The sequence below is a fragment of the Meles meles genome, chromosome 9 (genome assembly GCF_922984935.1).
Source record: "Meles meles chromosome 9, mMelMel3.1 paternal haplotype, whole genome shotgun sequence".
NCBI lineage: Eukaryota > Metazoa > Chordata > Mammalia > Carnivora > Mustelidae > Meles > Meles meles.
In genome coordinates, this window is record NC_060074.1 from 53468279 (window position 1) to 53486026 (window position 17748).

At 35.2% G+C, this 17748-nt stretch overlaps 1 pseudogene; it reads right to left on the minus strand.

The window, feature by feature from the left end:
* LOC123950408 overlaps positions 1 to 8635 on the minus strand; it is a 30434-nt pseudogene extending 21799 nt beyond the window's left edge.
* Positions 8636 to 17748: the final 9113 nt, after the last annotated feature.

Consider the following 17748-nt stretch of genomic DNA (forward strand, 5'->3'; position numbering starts at 1 on the left):
ATTTTTTTCATGTCACAATCAGCTGGCTATAGTGGGTGTGTGTCAGTACTTTAGATTCTGTTCCACTGATCAGCTTATACATGTGCCAATAACCTACTGTTCACTCACACAACTTTATGAAATTAAATATCTGGTGTTACAAGTCCTCCAGTACCACAGTTGTCTTGGTTATTATTGATCATTTGTATTTTCATGTATATTTTATCATTAGTGTGTTAATTTTCATAAAACAATCTACTGGGAATTTGTTTTGAATTACATTAGATCTATAGACAAATGTGCTAAAAATTGATTTCTTTACAATGTTCTTTATAAATCCATGAATATAGCATAATCTTAGTCTTTTTTTTTTAATTTTTTTTTATATTTATTTTTATTTGTTTATTTACAGCATAACAGTGTTCATTGTTTTGGCATCACACCCAGTGCTCCATGCAGTACGTGCCCTCCCTATTACCCACCACCTGGTTCCTCAACCTCCCACCCCCCCCAGCATAATCTTAGTCTTTAATTTCTCCCAAACATGTTTGTAGAGGTTTTTTTTTGTTCTATTTTTAAAGATCTTGCATAACTTTAACTTTATTTATGTGTTGTCTTCACACCCACCTTTTTATTAGTAGTATCTAAATTTTAGTTTAATTTAATTATTATTTTAAATTTTATTTTCAGTTTCTTGCTAATATTTCTGATTTTGTCAGATTTTGTTCTCTTTTTGATCATTTATAAAATATTAATTTTATTAGGCTTTACAAAGACTCAACTTTATAGTTTCTGGATTTCTCAATCTTATATCTGTTTTCAACTTTGATTTCTTACTCCTCCTTTTTAATAGTTCCTAACTTCCACATTCATTATCTTTGATTTTCTCCTTTTGTTTCTGATTTCTTGAACCAGATACTTTAGTAAATCAACATTTTTTTAGCTTTTAAAAAAATATTCAATTAGTTCTTTTTTCTTTCAAATTGAGATAGTGATCTGTATTTCTTATGCTTCAGAATGGAAAAAAAACTGTTTTTTTACGTTTTTTTTTTTTTAATGAAGATGAGACCTTGAATATTAGATCTTCAATCACAACCCATATTTCTTTTATATAAGAGGTTCTAAAAAGATTCTGAAAGGCCAAAATAATAATACGACAGTTGAAAGCCAGTAATAGAGAATATCAGAGTAGTTAAATCTACCTAGTGCTACACAATATTCAGATTATATGAAAAAGATTTGCATAATTATAAAATTCTTTATCTCAATAAGGTTTAAAGAACCCTGAAAAGAAAAAAAAATACGATTTTAAAAATCCTACTTACTTATGATTTTTCCATATGTATAATTGTTTACTGATAAATTCATTTATGCCTTATGTGAATATATTTAAAACATAATCCTAACTTTTCAATGATTGATTTTGGTTAAAATAAATTAGAATTATTGAAATCATGTTAGACTTAAGTCTTAAGATTAATAATAAATTTCAATTACTGAAAGTGGCTCAAATAAATAATTAACAGTTGAAGAACTGTTAATCTACTATACAAATTCTGTACTCTCTGCTTTCATATGAAATTTTACTTCATTCCTGTAAGTATCATATGAGATGGATACTTTATCATTCTCCTTTAAGAAAGTTGATTTTCTGTCTTTTTTTTTTTAAGATTTTTTATTTATTTATTTGACAGAGATCACAAGTAGTCAGAGAGGCAGGTAGAGAGGGAAGGGAAAGCAGGCTCCCCATGGAGCAGAGAGCCCAGATGTGGGGCTCGATCCCAGGACCCTGAGATCATGACCTGAGCTGAAGGCAGAGGCATTAAGCTACTGAGCCACCCAGGTGCCCCAAGAAAGTTGATTTTCTGATCTGCTTAGAGATTCTCACAAGATCATAGAGCAAATAGATGGAGGCATTGGGAATTTAACACAGTTTTAGATGTCCTGGGACTATAGGATCTAACAACTCAAGTAAGTTTTTTCTTAAGAACAAGAATACTCTTTATTCTTCTTAGAAAACAATCACATAGTTTCCTATAATTTTCACCCTGTACTTTTTAGAATTCTTATCAGTTTATAGACAATAGTAATATGCTTCCAAATATAGAATCTGAAGTTGTTTTCAGATCATAGAGGGGTCTTAGCCTAAGAGGCTGCAAATTATTAGATCACACCCTCTAAGAAAATTTTATGCTGGTTTTTTCTGAGTTTAGCTGTGAGCTAAGAAGTGAATCTGAATCTTGATGTCCAAGATTTTGTTTCCATGTTAAAGGCTTTACACTTAGCCAGTCTTGGCAGAATGGAGTATGGACTCCATTGGGCTATTTTTCTCTTTGTTTAAATTATGGGGTTTATTATTACTGTAAGGGCCTACTTAGCCAGAGCAAGCCATTTTGTTGTTTATGCAGTAGACTTAGATTGACCCTGCCCCCACCAGAGGAACTTACTTAGAAACAAGTCTGGGAAACCAATAAAATATGACTGAAGAGTCCCTGATAACAAATCCCATATACCAGGATGTGTCAGGTCAGGGGGAGGTAACAGAGCCCAGAATACAAGGATGAGTCAAGACAGGTGGAGACATCCAATCAGGAAAGCACCTCCCTAACGACCCAAGAATGTGGGTCCTGTCTTTTGGGCATCTTTTGGGCGCCAACTCTGACCAGAGTGATAGGCTAGTTCAAATAGCTACTACAGGGTAAATTGTAATTCAGTTGGCCACCTGTGTGTGGCCAGGCTCAACCACATGGCCTTTACTCTATAAAAGTTAGTCTGTGAGACTGGGAGGGGTCGCCCCTTTGCAAGAGATGGCCCTGGCCAGTCAGTTTGATTCTTGATGCTTGGCATGAAATAAAGCTTTGCTTGACCTTTGCTTTGTATCAGTCTCATTCCTTTGACCATGGACCCAACAATTACTATTTTTTTCCTTCAGGTAAACATGCAGGCTTAAACCTCACCTCTTTGAGGAATAGAATCTATCTGACTGATAGCGGTGGAACATCCCTTTATTATCCTTGTCATTCTCTGTGTTTTCTTCTTCCAGTTGGCTGCCCAGGAACCAAATGGAACCAAATGCAATTCTTTCTCCACTATTAAAATCTATCCATACTTTTCATTACCAAAAGTATTACTTTCAATCTAACTGATACTTAACAAGGGCTTTCAATTTAATCAGTACTTACAAATCATTGGTATTGATTTTTAGATAGATTGTTAATTCATATTATCTCCTGCCAATAAGCTAAAGAAAACATTTGAACTACATTGTTTGCTGTGTTATAATGCCTATTACAAAGAATGATTTTGAGTGTGATATCCCGGGACTGGACAGTTAATAGGAAATGGGATGCCTTGATATATCATTTTCACCTGAATAAATATAAAAGGATTTAATTGACTGTACTTACTGATATTTAAAAACAACTGTGAGGGATATTAGAGCTTTCAGATACATTTTCCCTTAAGAAATTGATTACACGGTTATTCTCAATTATTTCCACCATATATCCTCTCTCTTTATTGGTACAGCTTTTTCTATCTTACAATTCACTTTCTTTTTTCTTTTCTTTTCTTTTTTTTTTTTTTTTAAACAGAGGTTTGGGAGTACAATGGGATTGGAGGAAGATAGAAATTCTTTGAGTTGTAACCAAATCATTTGTCACAATTTCCTTCAGGATTTCTGTTGGTTGATTTCCCTAGAGAAACAGACTGAAAATTAGGTTTGCAACCAGGAGGTTTAACAAGGGTTCTGGGGAGAAAATAGCCATGTAAGGCAGGGGACCAGGACTAGACAGCAGCAAAAGAGCTTCAACTACTCATTCAGAGAGCTCCAGAGCTGCAGTGCCTCTCAGAGCTGTTTTTGACACCAAGGGGAACAGGACTTTAGAAGCCCCTCTACGAACAGTCCTAGGATGCTGACTGCCCTAGAGAGGGCATGTCTTTGTGGATGAAATGTCTTCCTTTGGATGCAAGGAAATTCTGGTGAGAGACTGGGCTGTGGGCTGTCAGATGACCCCTGGGTTCTGAAGGAGGACCTGAGCAACACACTTCAGTAACAGACAGTCTTGAAAGATCCTGTTTGGAATCAATATACAGACATATGTCTTTTGTATATTTTATGTTCTGAATAGGGCTTTCCATTTTTTAAAAACTCAAACTTTTCTCAGTTTTCTCTAAGTTTTCATATTCATTATTTATCTCAAAATACATGAAAAGAATTCCCTTGTTTCTCCCTTCCTTCTTTCCTTCCTCCCTTCCTCTCTTCCTTTCTCTCTTTCTTTCCTTTCTCTCTCCCTCCCCCTGCCCCTTTCTCTCCCCTTCCCTTTCCTTTCCAGTATTTATTTGTCTCTCCTGTGCCAAACCGTAAGCCAACCATTTTCCCCACCTGCCTGGGAAGGTATAGGAAAAGGAACATACAGGGCAGATGAAACACCGAAAGAACCGTGGGAGGCCGAGAAGGCTCCTTCTTAGGAAGAAGAGGATGAGAAATGCCACTAATAAGTAAAAGAGCCCCATGGTCTCCCAGAGGGCAAAGCCCAGAATGGCATAGGAGAAGACCTGTTGCTTCAGAAACAGGTTGCTGGTATAACCAACGATGAGGCTCCCAAATCCCCAGTTCCAGCCCCAGAGCCAACCACCTCTATCATGGCAGCCCCAGCCGCAGTGAACGTGGCCACTGTGTGGATGAGCCTTGAACTGGTGCCGGTTCAGAAGCTGCTGCCAGGGATGAACGAGATCAGGGGACTTGGGGCTGCCAAGCTGCGGAGGCTCTCTTCTGTCAGTGTCTCCGTGTTTTTAGCATCACTGCAGACAGGAACAGCTCAACTGAAGGGTGCTCCTGCCCAAAAAAGGGGAAGAGATGAACTGTAAAGAGGTGTACATTTTTAGGGGATGAGGGACTGTGGCAAGAGAGCTGCTCCCAGTACAGAGAAAACAGAGAGGGGCAACTTCTCTTGTTTCTAATAATGTTATATAGTTTTAATCAAATAGGAGGCTGGATGAACGTGAAGGAAAACAGAGCACTGTACCAAAGGCAAGATCAAATATATTCAAAATTAGTAAAAGAATAATTGCAATTTTAAAACAATAATTTTTCACATATAACGCAAAATAACAAAATCATATAAATAAATAAACTGAACGTTTAAGTGATGTTTCTCCCAAGTGTTTCCTGGTGTTTTGACTTATATCTAGATAAAAAAGGAATGTTGATATGTTTTTATCAACAAGAACTATATTCACTAACATTATATAAAGTGGCATTTTCTTTTTAATTGTTAAACAACTGAATTTTTACTAAGAATTTAGGTAAAGTCTGCTTTACACAAAATATCTTTTTAAAAACGTTCATCTTGGGACGCCTGGGTGGCTCAGTTGGTTAAGCAGCTGCCTTTGGCTCAGGTCATGATCCTGGCGTCCTGGAATCGAGTCCCACATCAGGCTCCTTGCTCAGTGGGGAGCCTGCTTCCCCCTCTGCCTCTGCCTGCCACTATGTCTGCCTGTGCTCACTCTCTCTGACAAATAAAAATAAATAAATAACTAAAAATAAAAACGTTCATCTTCTCTCATATAGAACAAGTCTGGATCCATGATATTAAATTCTAGGATGTGCTAAAAAATAATTTAAAATGAATACAGAGCAATGACTTTCAGAAAATATTCAGAAACAGTTCTCAACAATTGCTAGCATTTATGGGATACCAAATCCAGGAACTGTGCTGTCTACTTCACATATCTTATCTTACTTAATTCTCCGCAGGACAAAAAGGTAACTCAATGTTGTTTTCCAGAGGAGAAACTTGAGACCCAGAAAGTTTAATGAAGTTGCCCAAGGCTACAAAGATAGTAAGTAGAGAAATCAAGAAATAGATCTATCTTTATTTGGGTCCCAAACACAGACTCTTTCTACTATTATCAAACAATGGAGTTCAGGGAAATCAGTAATTACTCTGTTGGAATCTGAGCACTAGGCAATATAAATTAACAGACAAAGTTTTTGAAACATAGCTCTCAGACCCCATTTCTACCCATTTTTGGAATGAACAAAAAAAAATATAGATCTAGTGATGATTTTTCTGAAGTATATTATGTAGACTGGTATATTAACTATTATGCATTCCTACAAAAAAAGGACAATAGTGTGATTCCTTTCCAAAGTCTTTCAAATAAGAACAAGAGATAATAGTTATTAATATGTATTAATAAATTAATATAATTTTTAAACTTTAGGATTTTGATGTAATAATGTGCATTATAAACACACTCAAAATTGGTATGATTCAGAACTCCAAATGTTTTTGGCCAAATAATCTCTTTTTGTTTCAATCAGTCATCTCTCAGGACTCATTTCTTTAAGATCCATTTTTGATGATTCTGTGATTTAATTTCAAATATAAATATCCACTCTAAGGACATTAAAACTATAGCAGTAAGAAGAACAATATAAAACAAAAACTGTACAACAGAATCAGGAAGTTTGTCTGGATTTAATTTAGAAAAAGACAATATATAGTCAATCCAGTCCTTTTTTTTTTTTTTTTTTTAAGATTTATTTATTTGAGAGAGAGACAGAACTTGAGCAGGGGAAGGGCAGAGGAAAGGATCCTCAAGCAGCTCCCCTGCTGAATGCAGAGCTCAATGCCAGGGTTGATTCCACCACCTCTGAGATCAAGACATGAGCTGAAACTGATCTGAAACCAAGAATTGGCAACTCAACCTACTGAGCCACTCAGGTGTCCCTAGTCTATCCAGTCTTGACTGGAGTTGAACAGATCCAAACATCCTAAAGTCTTTTTCATCACAAGCCACCCCAAAACTTAAATACGCACTCTTCACTAAAACAATCTACAGATTTTGTCAAGCTGGGGTTTGGGAGGCATTAGGACAGGGATGATGGAGATAAGAGGTGCAGACAAAGGGAAGGACCAAAACATAAATCCAGCAACAAAAAAGTGGGCAGAATTTTTTGAGATAGGGAAGCAAGCAAATGGGCAGTGTAAAGATGAAGGAAGGGGAGAGAAAAAGGAAAAGAACCCAGGTTCAGTGCTGGCTATTTGAGGTCAGGACCCAGGCACAGAACACTAGAAACACAGGAAACCATTCAATGACTTCTTGAGTGGAGGATTTCCTCATTTCTTTCCGTCCAGAATCACCTCTTCTGAACTGCTACCCAAGTGGAGAACATTAACTACACATGGCTGACGAGTAAGGTGAAGGGAATGCTTACAACTATTCTCTTTGTACTTTGAAAGTTATGTTATGGTACAGGGAGAAAAGACACCTAAAATGAAGGACCAAGTGGAAGAAGGGAACACACATTATTCCAAACAATATAGTAACTGTTGCTTCATGCACAAAGTCACATTCCTTTATCCTTTTCTGTTAATTCCTGAAAACCATCCCCCAGGTATTTCACATTTTCCCATTTCTGAAAGAACCACTGTCAAATTTACGTGAAGGATAATTTCATTAGAAGCTTGTCCTGGCTCTTCTCAATGGTATATAATCATAAACTGGGAAAGTTAATACATTGGTTATTTCCCCATTATTCTAATGACTTTACCTAAGATCAGTGCAATATGATCACTGGATATGAACAGAAATTAAAGAATTTAATTAAATTAATTTAATTAAATTAAATGTAATTTATTAAATATTCCTGGGGAGCACATCTACTCCAGCTAATTCTATATCTGATTGCCAATTTTTAGCCTAATGTTTGTTATTGAGTGATTTTTTTGAGCACTTATAAAGGAAAAAATATATATATTTTATCTTTATATTGAAATACATCCAACATAGGCAACTGGTAAATCACAACACTTCTTCAAATTATAGTCAATAATACAATATAATGTGAGACAATTTAAAGCTAATATAATATTGAAATCCCTAAAAGTGATACTTATCATTTTTAGGATCTTACTAAAATTTCTCTTAGATTTCCAGGCTTCTTTGTATTAAGTTGGCATTTTCAGAAAATTCCACATGTAATATGTGACACTAATTATTTCAATTGCTTAAATGTACTATTTAAACGAACACACAATTTAGAGGTTTAAAAAATGTGAACAGGTCATAATATCTTTTCTAAACTAGATTCTTATTATTTCGTTCCAATTTGTCAACTTCCAGACATTTTAGGTTTATTTCTGAGTCAGTTGAGGACTTGAGAGTCAGACACATTTTTATCTCAGTTGAAAATGTTTATTAACATTAGATCATGAATCTCTGCAACAGTTAGAATTCTCTTTAAGTGCTTTGATCCCTGTCTATATATATGTATATATGTATATATAAATATATTACGTTGAAATAGTTCCAATTTTATTTGAATGAAAAATCAGAGGTAAAATTTGAATTATAAACAACAATCTTCTTCCTCTAACCCCCAAAACTTTAATTCTTCCTGTATTTTTGTGGTTCTTAAGTGACAACCCTCAGCCATCTTTATCAAATCTGATTTCATTAAATTTCAGTTCATTGCTTCCTTCTCTTTTAAACCTATTACACAGGAATTATTTACTTTTATAAGAATTGAATTTAACCTTCTTTTCCAACCAGGGCCCGGCAGAATGGCTCCTGCAAAGAAGGGTGGCAAGAAGACGGGCCGTTCTGCCATCAGTGAGGTAGTGAGCAGATAATACACCGTTGACATTCACAAGCGCAGCCACTGAGTGGATTTCAAGAAGTGTGCCCCTTGGGCACTCAAAGAGATGAGGAAATTTGCCATGAAGGAGATGGGAACTCAGATGTGAGCATTGACACCAGACTCAGCAAAGCTGTCCAGGCCAAAGGAAAAAGGAATGTTCCATACCCTGTGTGCATTGTCCAGAAAACGCAATGAGGATGAAGATTCACCAAACCAGCTCCACACACTGGTTACCTGTGACCTGTCACCACTTTCAAAAATCTATACACAGTAAATGAGGATGAGAACTAATTGCTGATGGTCAAGTAAAGGTATACAACTGAAAAAAAATAAGAATTGAATTTGAAATAACATACATGGCTTTTATTTTTCATTATAAACAGGACATAATATATTTATATTTGTGTATGTATAATGTCATCCAAATAAAAGTCTGTATTTTCTTTTTTTTGCTGAAATCACTAGATGATTTTAAAATTTATGTAGAAATACACAGAACCAAGAATAGACAAGGCAATCTTGAAAAAGAGAAAGAGAGAACAAAATCTATCATATAATTAAAGCAATATGGTATTAGATCTATTGTAGATAAAATGACCAAAAGAACAAAAGAGTGAGTCTAGAAAAAGACCTACATAAATGATCATTTGACTTATGATAATGTGTCTGTACAGTGTGATAGGGCAAAGACAACCTTTTTACTAAAATGTGCTTGAACATTTGTATAAGCATACAGGAAACAACATACCTTGACTCTTCACACTGTACACAAAATTTAATTTCTGAGAGATCCCTGATCTAAATGGCAATTGCCTTATAAAATAATAGACCTTATAGAAGACAATAGAGAAACCAATGACGTTAATTTGGAATAGACTAAGATGAAGAGAGCTAATCATCCAGGGGAGAGTTGATAATTAAATAATTTAGATAATAATAATTTAGATATATATATAATATATATAAATATATATAAATATAATAATAATTTAGATAATTCTGCTAAAAATTTAAAATTTCCATAAAAACAATTTTAAGAAAATGAAAAATCCTTTCAGAGAATTAGAGAAGACATGTGCATCAGGTATCCAAAAACAAAAACAAAACTCATATCCAAAATATACAAAGAGCTACTACAATTCATTATAAAACACACACACACACACACACACACACACACACACACACACACACAATCTAAAATGTTGAAACCTAGGAAGGTCTACATGTGGTAGAAAAGTCAGCACAGAACTATGCTACAAAAAGGGAAGTGGCTGCACAGAGATAAAAATAATATGTAAAAACACAGAGCATCTCCTCAGAGCTGATTTATTGTTAGATAATGCTCATAGCAACATGACAAAAATTGTAATCAATGACATGCTTGCTAGTGAAAAATTCCGGGTGTGGCTTTTGTGCTATCTGCATGAAACTGTTCTTAGATACTTACTGACATTTGTTTTGGTTCCAGGGAAGACTAGAGAAGCAGCATGGACTAGCATCCTCCAAATTCTGATTCTCCTCTTCTTAATACATGTATTTCTGCATCAAAACAACTGTATTTCACAAAGATCTTGGGAATTGCATAGTGTGAGATGTGACACAGCTGAAGGGAAAATGGGGAAAAGATTTGAACAAACTCATCAGAGAAAAGAATAAATAAAACAGAAAAGAAGATACTTGACAACATTAGTTGTCAGAGAAATTCAAATTAAGAACGAGATGCAATACTATGGCTACACACATTAGAAATGCTAAAATTTTAAAAAATCTGGTAATACTAAATGTTGGCAAGGATGCGAAGGAATTCTCATGTGTTGCTGATGGGGCCCAAGTGTGATAAAATCAGTTTGGAAAAAAAAAAAATCACACAATAGTATCTAGGAAAATGGAATACATACATTCTTCCTATGGCAACAATTCTACTTCTAGGGATGTACCCAACAGGACATGTATTTCTATTTACCAAAAGATAGATTTCAAAATGGCCACTTTAGCATTCTTTGGATCCATCAACACTGGAAATGTTTAAATGCTATAACTATTTAACTATAACTATAAATGATGTTGCTACTTAATAATAACTATGTAACTAAACTTTAAATTATATAACTATTTAACTATAATTATTTAAATGATCACTAATGATTGAAAAGAGAGTGTGGGCAGAATCACTCACAAAAAACAATCATATAATTTCATTTCAGTAGAATAGAAAATACGTGAAACTAAAGTTTGCTTTTAGAAGTCAAGACAGTGGTCACACTTGTACTGTGTGGTGGCTAATGACTAGAAGAAGGTATGAAGGGGGGGGTTTTAGTGATGTGTTTCTTAATTAGGGTGTTAGTTATACAGGTGTATTCTGTTTATGAAAATTAGCCAAACTCTACAGTTAGGATAAGCACACTTCTGTGTGTATACTCAAACCTCGACAAAGACTAAATACCAAAGACATCAGCTATTACATACTTCTTAAAATGTTCTCTGTAAGTTTCATCTCAAAAAGAGTACAATCCATGCCAATTTTCTTTTATTTTGCAAAATATAAGCAATTTAGAATTAATTATGAGGTCTTAGAGTTTAGCTTGGCCTTTTATCTTTCATTAATTTAGTAAAAATCAAATTACATATATCTTCTCTAAATCATGTAGCAAGGAGACAGACTTCTAATGATTTTTTTAAGTTAAAACTGCTGCATCTGTACCCTTTCAAAATTTGTTAACATCTTTGCACTAATTAAAAAAAATTTTTCAAGTCAAATCAAGCTATCAAGGGAGACTTGGAAAGGAAAAGAAATACTTGTAAGCTTCTACTTCCTCCTTTTTAAGTTGAAGTTCTTGCCTCTGCTCCTTACCTTTTTGAGATGAGGGAAGTGAAGTAGGAGTGATCTGTTCAAATTTAATTTGTTAGAAAATGATACAAGTAAAACTTGAACCCAGTTTCATTTTATACCATGTCGAAAGAGTCCATCTTCTCAATCATGGTTACATGTCCTTTTTTTTTTTTTAAAGGATTTATTTATTTATTTTAGAGAGAGAGAGAAAGCACACAGGGAAGTGCAGAGGGAGAGAGAGAAACTTTATTTTTTTAAAGATTTTACTTATTTATTTGAGAGAGAGAAAGAGCGCAAGTGGGGTGAAGGGCAGAGGGAGAAGCAGACTCCCTGCTAAGTGGGGGCTGATGCAGGACTCAGTCCCAGGACTCCAGGATCATGACCTGAGCTGTAGGCAGACACTTAACTGACTGAGCTACGCCCCAAGAGAGAGAAACTTTAGCAGATTCCACACTTAGTGTGGATCCTGACATAGGGTTTGATTCCAGGACTCCAGAGATCATAATTTGAGCCCAAACCAAGAGCTGCGTGCTTAACCAACCATTTTACCCAGGCATCCCATAGTTACAAGCTTTTATCATAATACCTGGATATCTTTCCCTTTAACTATGTAGTTCATCCAAATAAAGAACAATTAATATTAAATTATATTATATAGTACCTTCCTCAAGCTCAGTTTCTTTGTAATTTCAGCAACATAGAAACAAATTTAAGTATTCTGGATTACTCAAGGCCATACAAATATTGGAGTATGCATTTATTCAGTAAAGAAGTAAACATGGCACACAATTTCTAGAACCAAGAAGAAATCAGAAATAACTGAAGGGCAGATTTGACTATACGTTCATTAACAAGTAGAAAATAGAGTAAAAACATAAATGCAAGTTATTGGAATAATTCTTTTTAAAAAAAATAATTTATTTATTCACTTGACAGAGAGAGAGAGAACACAAGCAGGGGAGAAGCAAGGTCCCCACTGAGCAGGGACTCTGATGCAGGGGCCAATCCTAGGATCCTAGGATCCTAGGATCTGGGATCATGAGCCAAAGGAAGACACTTAACTGACAGAGCCACCCAGGTGCCCCATTATTAGGATAATTCTTCCAAAGCTTGGATGATACACCCTGTGCTTACGCACATTCAATGCTAATCTGGTGCAATAGTTTAGATATATAAGGCTACTCAAAACAAAACAAAAGTTGCCTAAATTAAATAGAAGAAATTACGTGTGAGATTGCGCACCTAGACTTACATTTACCAAGATACTACCTGAAATTGTAATCAATCTAATTTTGTTCAGTGGTTGAACTCCATGTATTTGTTGAAGAGACTATACCTAGTGTGAGAGCAATAACCTCAGTGACATTGGGATATTTGCTTATGATAGATTTTATGTGTAGATGCAAGTTTTATGGAGTACTTTCTTTTCAAAATACTTTTAAGGTTTTCTTTGCTGTTATGCACAATTAGTTAAGAATTCAAGCCAACACACTGCCCTTGTGTATACAGCATATGTTGTAAGTGGCTCTTGGCTGACTTTGCTGAACAAGTTTATAAAGTTGTTGCAGTATATTTTCTGTGCCAAAAAGAAAATAAATAATACTTCTGGAGTGTTATTTTAAGAACATTATTTTACAGTCAGTACCATTTCTAATGGAAAAACCTTTTGCAATGCAACTGTGGCAACCTTGAGATAAGGCTAAAAATATCAAGTGAAAAGAATAAAGATGACTTTGTGAAGTATTTAAAAACATAAAAAATGTATTTTTGAAAATAGTTTTATAAAAGTTTACTCTGTGGGGAAATGACCAGATGGTAAGAAGATGAAGGGATACGATTAACGAATGTCATGAATTATTATGTCACATACAGGTTAGATGTTCTTTGCGTAAATCATGGGTATATCACCTTCTAACTCAAGCCAAATTTCAAAATTATAACATCACAAGCTAAAACTGGATTATTATTACAAATGCATTGACAAGAGTAATGAAAGCAAAGTATTTTTTTTTTCTATTAGCTGTCACAAAGAAATCTTTTTTAAATGAGATTTATTTATTTATTTGAGAGACAGAGAGTGTACCCAAGTCAGGGGAAAGGCAGAGGGAAAAGGAGAGAGAGAATCTCAAGCAAACGCTGTGCCAAGTTCGGATCCCGATGTGGGCTGGATCCCATGACCCTGAGTTTGCGACCTGAGCTCATGACCAAGAGTCGGAGCACTCCACAAAGAAACTTTTTTGAACTTTTTCTCTATGAGTAAATATAGGTGAATTGTATTGCATTGGTAGATACAATGGCTTTGAGCTGAGAAGGGAAATTTAGTCCAGGAAAATCAATCATGTTTCAAAATATGCAAGAGGTTGCAAAATAGGGTACTAATGTATGCCTTATTTAATTTATAGAAGCTGGAGTTAGAAGAGTAGTTATAAAATCAATTGAGAATATCATATGAAAATACTTTAATAAAAGTATTTTATGAAATACTTTATGAAATACAGGAGGAGCAGGATAGAAACTAAATGACTCAGACCTTGGGAAGCAATGTTCCCTAGGTCCTACAAAAGAAGCACGTTTATTGAGGAGTAATTGACCTACGATGAAATTTACAGATTTAAGTAACGCCACCCGAATCAAAATATAAACATTTGTATCTTTCCATTTATGCTCTTTCTTCCACTCTTCAACCTCAAGCCATCATTGTTCAGATTTATGTCACCATAACTTCATTTTCCCTTTTCAAGAATATCACATAAATAGAATCATATAGCTCACATTCTTTTGTGTCTAGATTCTTTTATTCGACATAATACTGGAGAGATTCACCCATGTTTTTGCAATATCAAAAGTTTATCCATTTTCACTTCTCAGCTGATTTCTATGGTAAAAATGTACCACATTTAAAAAAAATCCATTTCATTTTAATTTAAAAATCCATTTTACATTCACTTGGTTGAGGAATATTTGTGTCATTTCTAGTTATTTTTTACTACAATGAATAAAACTCCCATGCACATTTATAAAGACCTTTCTCTGCAAACATATGTTTTCATCTCTCTTGGGTAAGTACCTAGGAATAAAATTACTGGGTCACCTACCTAGTATTTACTCATGAGAAATGAAAACATATGTCTACACACACCAAAATAAAGCTCTCCATGCTAATGTTCATAGCAGCTACTTTGTTTGTTTGTTTATCTGTTTATATTTTGAGAATCTCCTTTGGCCTAGAGGATGAGATTGGCTATTATGGATGAAGCAGATATTCTCTTTCTCTTGTTAAAGAGATTGATGATTCCATCATCAAACATTCTGTGAACTAGTGAATTCTGAGTAGAGCAACTACCATCTGACTGGTATGATAGAGGAAAAGATTTTTATCTGTCTCTGGACTCTTAAAGTACTACCGTAGTCTCTGAGACATGAACACCTGGAATGCATCTGCAGTGAAGGGAGGTAGAAGAAATAGTAAGCTATTATTATTGTATTGCTGTGGTGACAGACTGAGTATAAAGAGGAGCATCAGCCCCCACTTTTCACAGAGCAGTGAGGGCAAAGGACTGCAGCAGCTCAGGAATCAGCTTGGAGTCCTGAGGCAAATGTGGGAGCATGGGTTGTGTTGAGCAGCTGAGGACACGTCTGTCCAGGAGACGGGTCCTGCCGTGAGGGTCGGCGTTGGCACAAACAGTCCAGAGGCCAGAGTAAAGGAATCTATTCAGAGCACTGAACCTTGTGAACACCCCAGAAATACACCTCAAAAGAGGGCTCTTTTTGCAGGAGGTTAATATCTGGCTAGTAGGCTTGCAGGTTTATAATCGAATAATTTGGAGATACAAATTACAGATGTTCTGATTTTGTGGTCACTGATTCAGGACAGCAGTGGAAATGGGGTTTGTTCATGTAAATAAGTCATATGTTTAGGACTTGTAATACTCAGCCTTACAGACATTAAACTAATACTAATCAACCAGGACATACTCTTACTGTTTAACTCTACTAAGTCCATTCAGCTTTGGAAACTCTTAGAAAAGTGTTAACACTCTGTTGGACTATTTCTACCATGCACGTTTGGATAATTATTATTGGAATTGGAATTATATGAATCTGTACCCACTAGTTTCAAACATTATTTCCTTTTCTCTAGGTACTACATTATACTAATAAAAATATTAAGATAGTCTGTTGGTCACTGGAGTTGATATGTTTTTCTGGAAAAGTCAGGAATTTTTTCTCCATTTTTCCTTGTCCCAGAGAATCTTCCCACATTTCTCAATTAAAAATTCCAACTATCATCATTACTTATTATTTTAGTAGAATTAAAGTCAAAGTGGTGCAAGACCAACATTACAGTAATAACTTTTGAGTAGGTCTTAACCGTGCTATTACACCCACAAGGTAACTGAGAATAGGAAACCCATTGCCAGGCGTGTCTGAACTGGCATACTTAATTATAGATGTAGAATGTAAAAGAACGTGGTTCCATCCTTTCTTTTTAAACAGGTATAATTTAATTTTAATTTTGGCTTTTCTCCTGTCATATAAAGATCTCCATGACTTAAAATGGTAGTATCTCCCTGTAATTATACCTGGTACACTTGAAGTCACAAAACTGTAGCAAAGAGCATCCTTCTGAAAGCCACTATGGAATATAGGTTAGCAGTGGCCATGCAGGCTTACCTCCCACTCTCATCACCAAACCATGAATAACTAAAAATGATCTGCTAATATGTGGCTGCTATAACAATTTGAAAATGCAGGTATTTTTGAGTCTCTTGGCTTAAGAACCAGCCAGAAATCTTTACCAAAATCAAAGCACCTTCTTTCCACTTGTGGCTTACCTTCTGTCTGCAAAGTCCCTCGGTGTTATATTTGAAATATGCTCAAAACTTTATCCATATGTGTTCTTTTTCATTTCATGCTATGTAAGTTCCTTGATTATCAATCCTTCACATGGTAATAAGAAAAGAAATTATTATGCCATCATCTTTAACTCCTTACAAGGCACCGTTAAATATCCTATATTTAATACAAATTATTGGCAACTTGACATTCTGAGTAAAGAATGTTTCATTTTATATCCTGCTTATGACCGAAAGTGGGTATCATGTTAATCTTATAGATTTGATTCATTCATTGTATTTCTTAGATGACACTTGTTCCTTATTGTCCTAATTTCAGTTTTATGAGGGAATACGAATCTCTAATAATATGTTGAAACTGAAGGGAAAAAAAAAAAACCTGAACAGTTCCAGATGTTGCATGTGGGTCATACAAAGGGTTTCTTCGGCATCTGGAAACTGAGAGCAACACTCTGTATGAATGTCGGAGATATGGTCAGATCCTTGGAGAAGAGGAAGATGTGAGAAATATGTGATACTCCCATGATTTTATCCTATAGGAAGCAGCTGTGGTGTTTGTAACTCACACACACACACCCTCACACACACACACACACGAAATAGCCAAAATATATTAGATTACTTCAGATATGCCACAAGTATTTCCACCTTGACAAAAAATGAAGGCTAGTAGTATTACTTACAATAAATTTTTTAAATACTAGAAATAAAATTATGAATGTTAATATACTTTTGAAAACTTGAGGAAAAGACAAGGCATTGTTAACCTTAACATGGTATGGGAGAGTCTCCATTATTCCAGTCCAATTTCCCTGTTCTGCTTCATCTCCGCCATCACTGGAGAAGCAAACAGGGCACAGCAGGCTGGTGCCTGGTCCCTACTATGCCTCCACAGTTTGACAGATGCAATGATCTTTCCAGTTCCAGACACTACATTGGATCTTTCCAGTTCCAGACACTACACATACTCTCAGTCCTAAAATCTTTTTTTTGAAGTTCCCTTTATAGAAGGCAGAGTCAGTGGGCTCCTTGGCTCCATTTTTTTTCCCTTTTATAACTTTCTAGGCAATAGTCTACCACAGAACTTCTCACAGTGTAGGGTAACTGTTCATTGGGCTGTCCTTTTCATCAGTCTGGAAGAACATTTGATGAAAAGATGGATCTCATTTGCATAGTAATCTGCCATACTTCACATATTCTTGACACACAACAGATAATCAGTAATTATCTGTTGAATAAATAGCATCATACAACCAAGGCTGCACAGGCTATGGACATAGAAACATAAATCTACATATTTTTAACTGAGGTTGTCTTCAGAGCTAGTAGTTCAAATTTTATATTACCCTAACCTTGGTTCAATCTGAAGAATTCTGGTATTAGTATGATTCAAAATGTTCCTAAGCTATGCGCTATATATTTAATACTGC